The sequence below is a fragment of the Thunnus maccoyii genome, chromosome 8, assembly GCF_910596095.1.
Source record: "Thunnus maccoyii chromosome 8, fThuMac1.1, whole genome shotgun sequence".
In the NCBI taxonomy this organism is placed as follows: Eukaryota; Metazoa; Chordata; class Actinopteri; order Scombriformes; family Scombridae; genus Thunnus; species Thunnus maccoyii.
The window spans coordinates 31659811-31668917 of NC_056540.1; the positions used below are offsets into that span (position 1 = coordinate 31659811).

General features: G+C 37.5%; 1 long non-coding RNA gene across 2 annotated transcripts; it reads right to left on the reverse strand.

The window, feature by feature from the left end:
- Positions 1–3140: 3140 nt before the first annotated feature.
- LOC121902463 lies at positions 3141–4853 on the reverse strand. 2 transcript variants are annotated; one of them, XR_006097556.1, is made up of 2 exons: positions 4074–4853; positions 3141–3531 (listed from the first exon to the last, which is right to left on the reverse strand). It is a non-coding gene; the product is annotated as an uncharacterized LOC121902463 (long non-coding RNA). The 2 variants fall into 2 exon arrangements; XR_006097555.1 differs by having other exon boundaries at positions 3141–3561.
- Positions 4854–9107: the final 4254 nt, after the last annotated feature.

Genomic DNA, 9107 nt, shown 5'->3' on the forward strand with positions numbered 1-9107 from the left:
TCTGTCACCCACTATCTTCATGATTGTCATTGAACCCTTGGCTCAAGCAATATGATAACATGGAGGCATCGAAGGGGTGGAGGTGGGTGGAGGCACAAACTTGGGTTATTTACAGATGATGTATTGATCTACTCTGAACAACCAGTCTGTCTCTCTAAATGAATAAAATTGTTAGAATCTTATAATTACTTTTCAGGTTACAAACTCAATGTGGCAAAATCAAAGGTTATTACTCCTCATCACAAACTATCCAAAAAGCATATGATTTCAGATGGAATGCAAAAACAATAAAATATTTAAGAGTGATTATTACAAATAACAACAAAACTGTATGAAGCTAATTATAGGCCTTTGAATCAGGAAGATTTTTAAAGATATGGAAAGGTGGTCAGTAGTCATATTAACCTTTAGCTCTCTCTGTTGAAGAGTTATTCCATATGGAAAGACTCACACATGTACTGAGAATTCAACAATTGGAATTTAATGAGAAATGGGACAAACAGACTGCTTATAAGAACCATCAGAGAGACTTCACTTGAACCTCTGAATGATATCTTGAGTGGTATCGATATGTTAATTATCTCACTGAGATAATGACTTATGTTTGTTTGGTGGTTACTAAATGAAAAACAATAAAAATTAAGTTAAAAAAAAGAAGCAAACTCATCAGTTGGTGGCCAATCTTCTTAGCCACATTGCAAAAACTAGCATTGGTGTAAAGAAACAAAAAAACATGATTAACTCAGACCAAGAAAGTGACTTCCATTAAAGTCAAAAGAAACAATGACGCTGGATTTCTTCCTAACACATCGACAGGAGCAAGTTTGTGTCTCTGCAGACTTTGAATGAGCGTGGTAACTGTGAATCTTTTTTTTAAAAAATTTGGCCAATCAGAGGCTAACAATCCTCTGACAGTTTAAAACTAATTTAAACAATACACTTCCTGAACCAGTTGTCAATCAGTTTTTAATTCAGCAAATCATTTCACAGCATTATACTCCATCTGTTTGTTTTGTACAGTTTAGGCCAACACTACAGGGATTTCCATTGCTTCATTTGATTCAACCAAAGAGGTTCTGATGATACAGCAAGCTAATAATAAATATTCATAAGATCATTACTGTAAAATAACGTTAGCCTTGAGTTTGCAATTGGTGTGCCTGTTTAAAATGTTGATTAAAAATGTTGCTGTCTGTTGATACTTTTATCATTTGATTAGAGCTGAAACAAGTTTTAACAGCTGACTTGACATATGACTCTAGATACCACAAATACACACTATAAATCACATACTGATGCGATTAATACCATGTTGTGTTGATTGCTACTATTCCTGGCTCATCCACAGCCTGGTAACCGGTGAACTGATTTGCATCAGTTTATATAATGATCATATTTATTTATCACTTTTCAGAGAAATGTAGAGCATTTATATAAACTGAGTAATAAAAATATATTCATAGCATTACACAATTGGAGCTAACTGGCTCACCTGAATAATAAATATTTGTTTTTATAATAGCCACCCCTCTTCTGCCTTCCTCCACTTCCTGGAGGAATGAAAAGTTGAACAAATGTAAAATAATTTAAATAGAGAGTGTGTCAAAGAATTTATTGCACCTAATAAAGCAGATTTACAGTCTGTTTAGAAAATCCTCAGATTTGAGGGTGCTTTCCACTTTTTTCTTTAAAAATGGTAAGTTCTTCCATTGCCATCTCACTCAAAGTGTGTTGGAGATCGAGGCCAACAGTTCCAATTCACTGGCACAAAAGAATACAGTGAGTGAGGAAACCAATTGTATTGTAGATATTATTATGTACTTCATTATAGCATTATCGATCCTCTATGTCCTCATCTTACCACATTTCAAATTGTGATCTCTGTTTGTACCTTTCCTTGGACGTTTGAATTGAGAGGGAGTGCACCTCTGCAAGGCTGAGGACAGTGGTCTGTAGCAGAATATAGCACAATTACATTTTGCTTTCAGTGAAGTTGTGCCAACACCCAGGTTCACTTTTCTACAACTACTGATCCGAATGATTTGAATGAGTTTGATCGAGATAATTGAGATCCAAATATCTCATGATTGAGATTTGCGGATTTGTATTGTCCTCTGCTACTAGATTATTTAAGACTACAAATGTGAGATATGGATATGTGATGTGAAATCATTTACAATATTCAGTAGTGACATGTTTTACCTCAGGCAAAAGTACATTGAAAACAAAGGCAACATCATCCCACAGCTGTCTAGAAGTTGGTGTTGTCTTCATGAGTCCAAACAAGAATGAATCAAGCTGCTCGTCATCATGATTGCCATCTCTTTTTTCATCTCTGGATAAGAACAACAATAATCAATTGAGCGCACATGCTTGCAATGAAAGGCAATAAGTCCACTTTTCACAGATATCTCAGTGTTCACTGCACAGTCATCAACCTCACAACGGTTTGGCTCGAACCCTGTGTTTTCCTTGTCACATGAACTGGAATACTTGAATCCCTGAAAGCTTTTGAGACGGCAAAGAAACCATGCTCCAAGTCTACACATTGGCTTGGAAGGTGATGTTCATTTGTAATGTCTGTGTGGTTCTCCATGTGTCACCTTTGCTTATGCCTTTTTACTTTTTTTTTACTATAACCTGTGGTTTCCTGACTACAGGTTGGGTTGAAATTGGGGCTGGAAGTTCAAGGATTGGTGATGGAGGTGGTGCAGGGAGTGGTGTTGGGATTGGTGCTGGGGGTCCTATGTTGGTACATCTTCTGATGTGTAAAATAAATCTTGCTTTTTGGTTTACAGTTATTCAACATTTGAAGCAATAGTAACAGGCTGATGCCTTGCAAGCCAAATTGCATCTGTGCACTTGTTTCCCAAGAACACATGACGTAACACATGTGTCAGATTTTAAAACATAAAGTCAGAATAAATTCAATATCAAAAACAAAAAGAAAAAATAGACTTCTCAAGAATACTATTCAAAAAAAGGATAGAACTGTTGTAGTTGCAGAACTGTTATAGTAGTAGAGTGAACTCAAGTGCAGGATGAAATGAAATGTTCAAACAAAGGTTTTATTTTAATTTAATTTAATTTTTTTATTTTAGGTTTTAACAAAGGTTAATTTCCAGGAGAACTCAAATATACATACGGGCAGGTCAACAGTGAATCTCTCTTGGCAGGTGCAGGTAACACTAGCTAACAAGGAATTTATATCCAGGTAGGTAGAGGTGAGACAAGCTAACAGCGATTCTACAATCAAGACTGACGGGGAAACAAGACTAAAATACACATGGGGGTAGCTACAAAGAGAAACAGCTGGGGCAGGCTAAGACTAGACAGGGAAATACAACTAAATAGGGAACATGATACACGTAGAACTAAGAGAACTAGACAGAACATACTACACCTAGAATACAGAACCTAGACAATGAAACGGGAACATAATCAAGACGAAGCACAGCTGAGAGGAAACACTTGGTTGCAATTGGGGAACAAACTGAGGACATCTGCTGGACAAAGAAGGGAACACAGGACCTGGAGGGTAACAGAGGGAACACAGAGAGACTAGAGAGTGACAAGGTGAGGTCCAGAGAGAGAGACAAGGAGATAGACTATGAGAATTATAATATATCATAATACTATGATCCTTGCAAAAAATATCAGCAAGTGACCAGCAAATATGAAGTATTATGATACTTGACCTTATAAGTCATTATAAAATGCTCTATAATGTGTTAAGATTTATGAGTGCTTATAAATATAATTATACAGTGCAGATTATAATGCATTATAATATGTGTATAATGCATTATAGACATGGGCTTCATAGGAAGTGTCACCATTATTTTTCTCTGCAATGTACTTTTTGTGCTGTACAAATTAAGTTTTTTATTATTATTATTATGTCCTCTAGCACTGTGAGCACTGTTGCTAAGCAGCGCTCCAACCAGTAAGGGTAGAAGAAATCCTATGCCATATTTGATTTCACACTCAAGTTTGCATTGACTGAAATGAGAGAGACCCATTCATCATTTATTTCTTAACATATATTTTTCATTTCTTAGGATATTACCTACCATTTGGTTAGTGTTCCTGTGCGATGGAACGGGAACCGTGAATGATGGATTTTGTGCCAGTCCATTAAGTAGTTGTCAAGGTACATTACTGGATAAGTGAAACCTTTGACCTGCTGGTTCTGCTGGACAGAAAGTGAAAGGATCACCGAAGCTGTCAGGATTCATCCTCAAGGCATCATGAAGGTCTCTACCAAATTTCATGACATTTTATCCAATAATTGTTCAGTTATTTTGGTCTGGAACAAAGCACAGAACCACTAGTTGGGTCCTTCACTTAAATGTTCAAACATCTACTGTACATATTTAATCAAGCTCTCAATAAAGCTCAGTAACAACCCTTTCTTTTTATTTTTTTAAAAGTATGTTTATTTTTATTGGGAGAGACTCCTAAACATGGATGTTTACTGTATTTGAATACAATAATACGACAAAAGTACCATTAAAGTAGATCAAATCCCAAACAGAGTCACCTGATCGGTCGCTCTTTACAACTGTTTCAACTTGGGATTTAATGTGATCCCTCTTCACATTGCTGTGTCTTCCTGCATTTCTGACGCGCCTGTTAAAAAAGCGTGCAGTGGTTGAAGAATTTCAAAGAGGGGGGTTTTATGTGATTTTGCAGGGTCTTTGTGCGATTGCCCTCGCCGACTAAAGCCACAAGAAAACAGCTTTAAAAAACGCCAGCGCTGAGCTCCAGACGAGCTCTGAGTGGGAGGACGAGCGAGCAAAGGTGGGAAACAATCCGCTTCCGCCCGAAGAAATTACCAGTTCACCGTGAAAACATGCAGCTCTGAAGCCCCGCGCTGATAAAAAAAAAAAAAAAAAAACCCCAGAGAAATAAATAAGAAGCAGCACTCCGCCTCCCTTCCTGTTCATTTATTCTCACCAGGCGGAGAGTTTATCATTAGTAGTCCACAAAAACATCAGTCATGTTAAAGCGTGCTGGTATTTCGCCATAATGGCAGAAGCTGAGGTTCCCTGTGAAAAAAACAAATGTGTGAATTTCTCCATCTGATGTGTTTTTTTGTAGCCCGAGGCTGCTCTCAACCCAAACACTTCATGAGAAAATTGAAGAGAATTTTTTTACCGACTAAAAGGTTGAAGAATGTTGAGTTTGGAGTATATACGGATGCTGTAATTTCTCTTTGAGCAGCAGTCACCCGTCACGTTGCATCTCATCGTCTTCATTCTATAAAACCAACAGGAAACAGCCAATATACCTTTGAGCTTTGCAAATAAACCCCAAACATCCCTCTCCGTATGAATCCATGGAAACATTTCTTGGCCAATCAGGAACTTTTATCAGCCTGTCGATCGAGCGCGGTCTCACAGCGAGCTATCGACCCTTCAATCCTTTTAACGTCCGAACTCTCTAATAGCGCTGAAAGACAACCTACGGCGGTGATCAAACCTGCGGCCTGCTGCATACAGGACGCTTTCTCTGTCTGGGTCTTAACATTAGAGAACATTAGAGGAACCTTCATTGATCCTAAACGAAAAAAAAAAAAGAAAAACAACTGGAAATGAATCACAGAGAGAGAACGAATGAGAAGAATCAAGCGAGTACAGGCAGGATTAAATAGGAAAGCGCTGCAGGTCGAGTGAAGTGACGGAGCAGTTTGAAAAGGAAACCAGTCAGTCAGTTAATAACCAGGCAGGAAACAGTCGTGTCATGCTTTTAATCAGTCAGTCAGTGAAGCAGAGGATCAATGCAGCAGTCGGTCAGTTGCTGACTGGATGTTGTGAGGTTCTGCGGGTCGATCTCTGCAATCGATGCTGAAAACAAGCAGAGACACAACCTGCTGTGTGTGTGTGTGTGTGTGTGTGTGTGTGTGTGTGTGTGTGTGTGTGTAGTTTCTCCTCTCTGTTTTCTGAATAGAAGCAAAGTAGAAAAGCTTTTAGTCTCTGAACACCAAACAAACCAAAACCGCACGCACACAGACAAAGAGTGAAGTTTCTCTCTGGAAACTATTTCATAAAATACACTTTATGTACCATCGCCTGTGTTTCTCTGCAGCCCCAAGAACAATCTGTGAACCACTAAAATTCAAAACTCAGAATGAAACCTATCGCTTTCCAAACATACAACAATAACTAAATCTAAGTGTGCAAACAGGCCAATAGTTCTGTGATCATCTGTTGACGAACTCTGTCTCCTATAAATTATATACTACAAAACTTTTTTTTCCCCATTTATGTTGTGTAAGCAGATGTTTTGCTGCCTGGATTATTATCACAGGTGATGTTTTTATGAATGAATGAAGCGCTACATATCACTCTGAAGTCGAAGGGGAGGTCGGGGTGGATGGCAGGCGCACAAAATATAGGAAGTTGACACCAGACTGTGTTTAGGTTTAGGCAATAAAGCATCATGGCTCCTGCTACAAGTTACTGTGGACTTTTTCTCTATTTAACCAAAATCCTAAACTTAACCATGTGCTGCCAGTGCATAAACATAACAATCAATAAGTTTAATAGTACTGTAGTTACTACCAGCAGATGTTGTGCTGCAAGCTCAGAAATTTTGGCAAAAAAATGTCATGGAAACATTTTACTCATATGTTCAGTATCAACATTTTTGCAACTTGCCACATAATTAACATTTTCTCATTATGCTGAAAGAAAACATAACTCATGCGGGACTATGTTTCCTTTAAAATGTTTCCTGATTAACATCATCTGGATCTGTCATCTGGAAAATGATCACAGGTCTTTGCATTTGGACCTGGTATTAATAAGTGTTCTTGTTCTCCATTCAGTGAGTGTTTCAACCAGATTTCAACATGCAAATTAGGTAGCTGGAGCTAGCAGACAAACATGTCACATCCCAGGTCAAGTGAAGCAATGCTGCTGTATGGGCTCTACTTATTTTTCTTTTGCAGGAAGGGCTCATCTGTAGCTTTTTGGCAGGCGTCTCAAGAAAGCCGGCAGCGGCAAAATTCAGTGACCTTTCAACGCTGAATTAATTTTTTTCTTAAAGCAGTATTAATTGATTTTTCATTGGCACATTATCACCTTGTAAAGTTGATGTGAGGAACATGTTAGCACATCCAGAAGACGCAGAGTAACATTAGCTTTCTTTTAGAGTCATGTTTGTATCCACCTGATGAATGTAAGTCTAATATTCACTCTCCTTTTAGCTCTGGTTTGGTCTCAACCAACTCCTGAGAAAAATATCTGGCTCTTTAGCTGCTACATGTTCAGTTTTCTTAAGCAGCTAGTCTCTAACTTTGTCTGCCTGCTGTTTGCTGCAGGGCAGGTAGTGTACAGTGGGTTTATCAGAGCTTGTTTGATGAAAACTGCTGCCTGCTGGTGCTGGAAACTAGGGAAAATCCTGTTTTTTGTTTTTATTATGCTTTTAATTTTAGAAAGTTAAAGTGTTACAATAAGTGTTCATGAATAAACAGACAGACCTCTACCTATTTATACATCCATAACACAGAGACAACACAGTGTGTAACATATAGGGAAGTGTGGTGTATTTTCATTAAATGTCATTGGTGTGCTTAAAGACAATATTAAGCTATGCAGATTGATTTTATAAGTTTATAAGCAATAAGGGCTAGTGGGATACAATTTGTATTGGTGTAGTTATAATCTCATGAACCATATTTAATCACACTGTACGTATAGAGGCACAGTAGAAGAATCATAATCATACACTGGAGAAATTTGAGTGTGTTTGTATTACATGTCACTTTGCTTGGGTCTGCATTAAAGTCTTCACCTTTTAAAAAAATACCCTCTAGAGGAGATCAAGAAATAAGGGTGTAAAATGACTAAGAATAACTTATAAAAATAAAAGGCCAGAAGACAACTGGGCAATAATGGTGTAAAATGATTCCCAATACTTATATATAAAAATTGGATATAATCAGGAAGAATTATGTATGCCAGGACATATCCACAAACAGCTCAAAACATGGTCTGAAGAGTTTTGACCAACAACGAGTGACGAGATAAAAGTAACATAATAATTGGTCAAAAATTAGGGAGGGTGGATGATAAGGTGTGACCTAAGCAGACCCAAGGACATAAAAACAGATGCCCCAAAGGAAAACCTTTGGAGCGATTTGGTTCTTTGTAAAAAGTGCTATTTTGCTCTCCTTTTATTCGCCGGCAATAAAAGAACACTCTGCTGTTTGGACCTCTGACTCCCTTTTTATTATTATGAGAGAGTTTTTGCTCTGATACATTTTTCTGCAACAATTCGACACAACAGAAGAACTTCAAAGTTGATTCTTGCTTTGCACTTTTCATTTATTGCCTATTTTTTTACAACCTAACTTTGTGGAAAGGAGAAGGGGAACAACAGGTTATAGAGAGTCCCTTGGGAGCACTTTGTGTGTGTCAGTAGCTCAGCTTTATCTCTGGGGAACACCCCCAACTCCGGGACTGATGTCCAAATTAGGAAATGTGCGTCATGTAGCAGGTGGATGTGACTCCCCTCATTGAGACCTGCTGATAGACGTAACAGCGGAGCAGAGCAGAGACACTGAGATAGTGATGTAACTGACCTGTTCGCTGTATCTGACATGTTTCTTTTTTATTCTCAAAAACAAATAATTTTTAAAATATTTGTATGAAACAAATATTCATAAAAAAAACCCCACTATTTGTGTTTTGCCAAATAATGTATTTGTATTTGGGCACCACCCAACTGGAAACACTAAGACTATACAGTCATAGTGACATTAGTATGAACTAGTAGCGAAACATTACACATAGTAATTTGATTTATTTTTGTAATAAAAATATGAATTTTTGCCAATTTAAGAATGAAAACTGTACATTCACATATTAAACTGGCTAAGATCTGATTACTATCCTGATTGCAATATGTTTTGCATGTTTATACACCTGTTTTGATATATATATATATGTATATATATGTTTTGCTGATCCAGGTTTGATCTCACGTGATAATATGATAACATGTTAAAACCAGGTGAAAGTTTCTAATTATATACAGTATATGCACACACACACACACACACACACACACACACACACACACATATATATATATATATA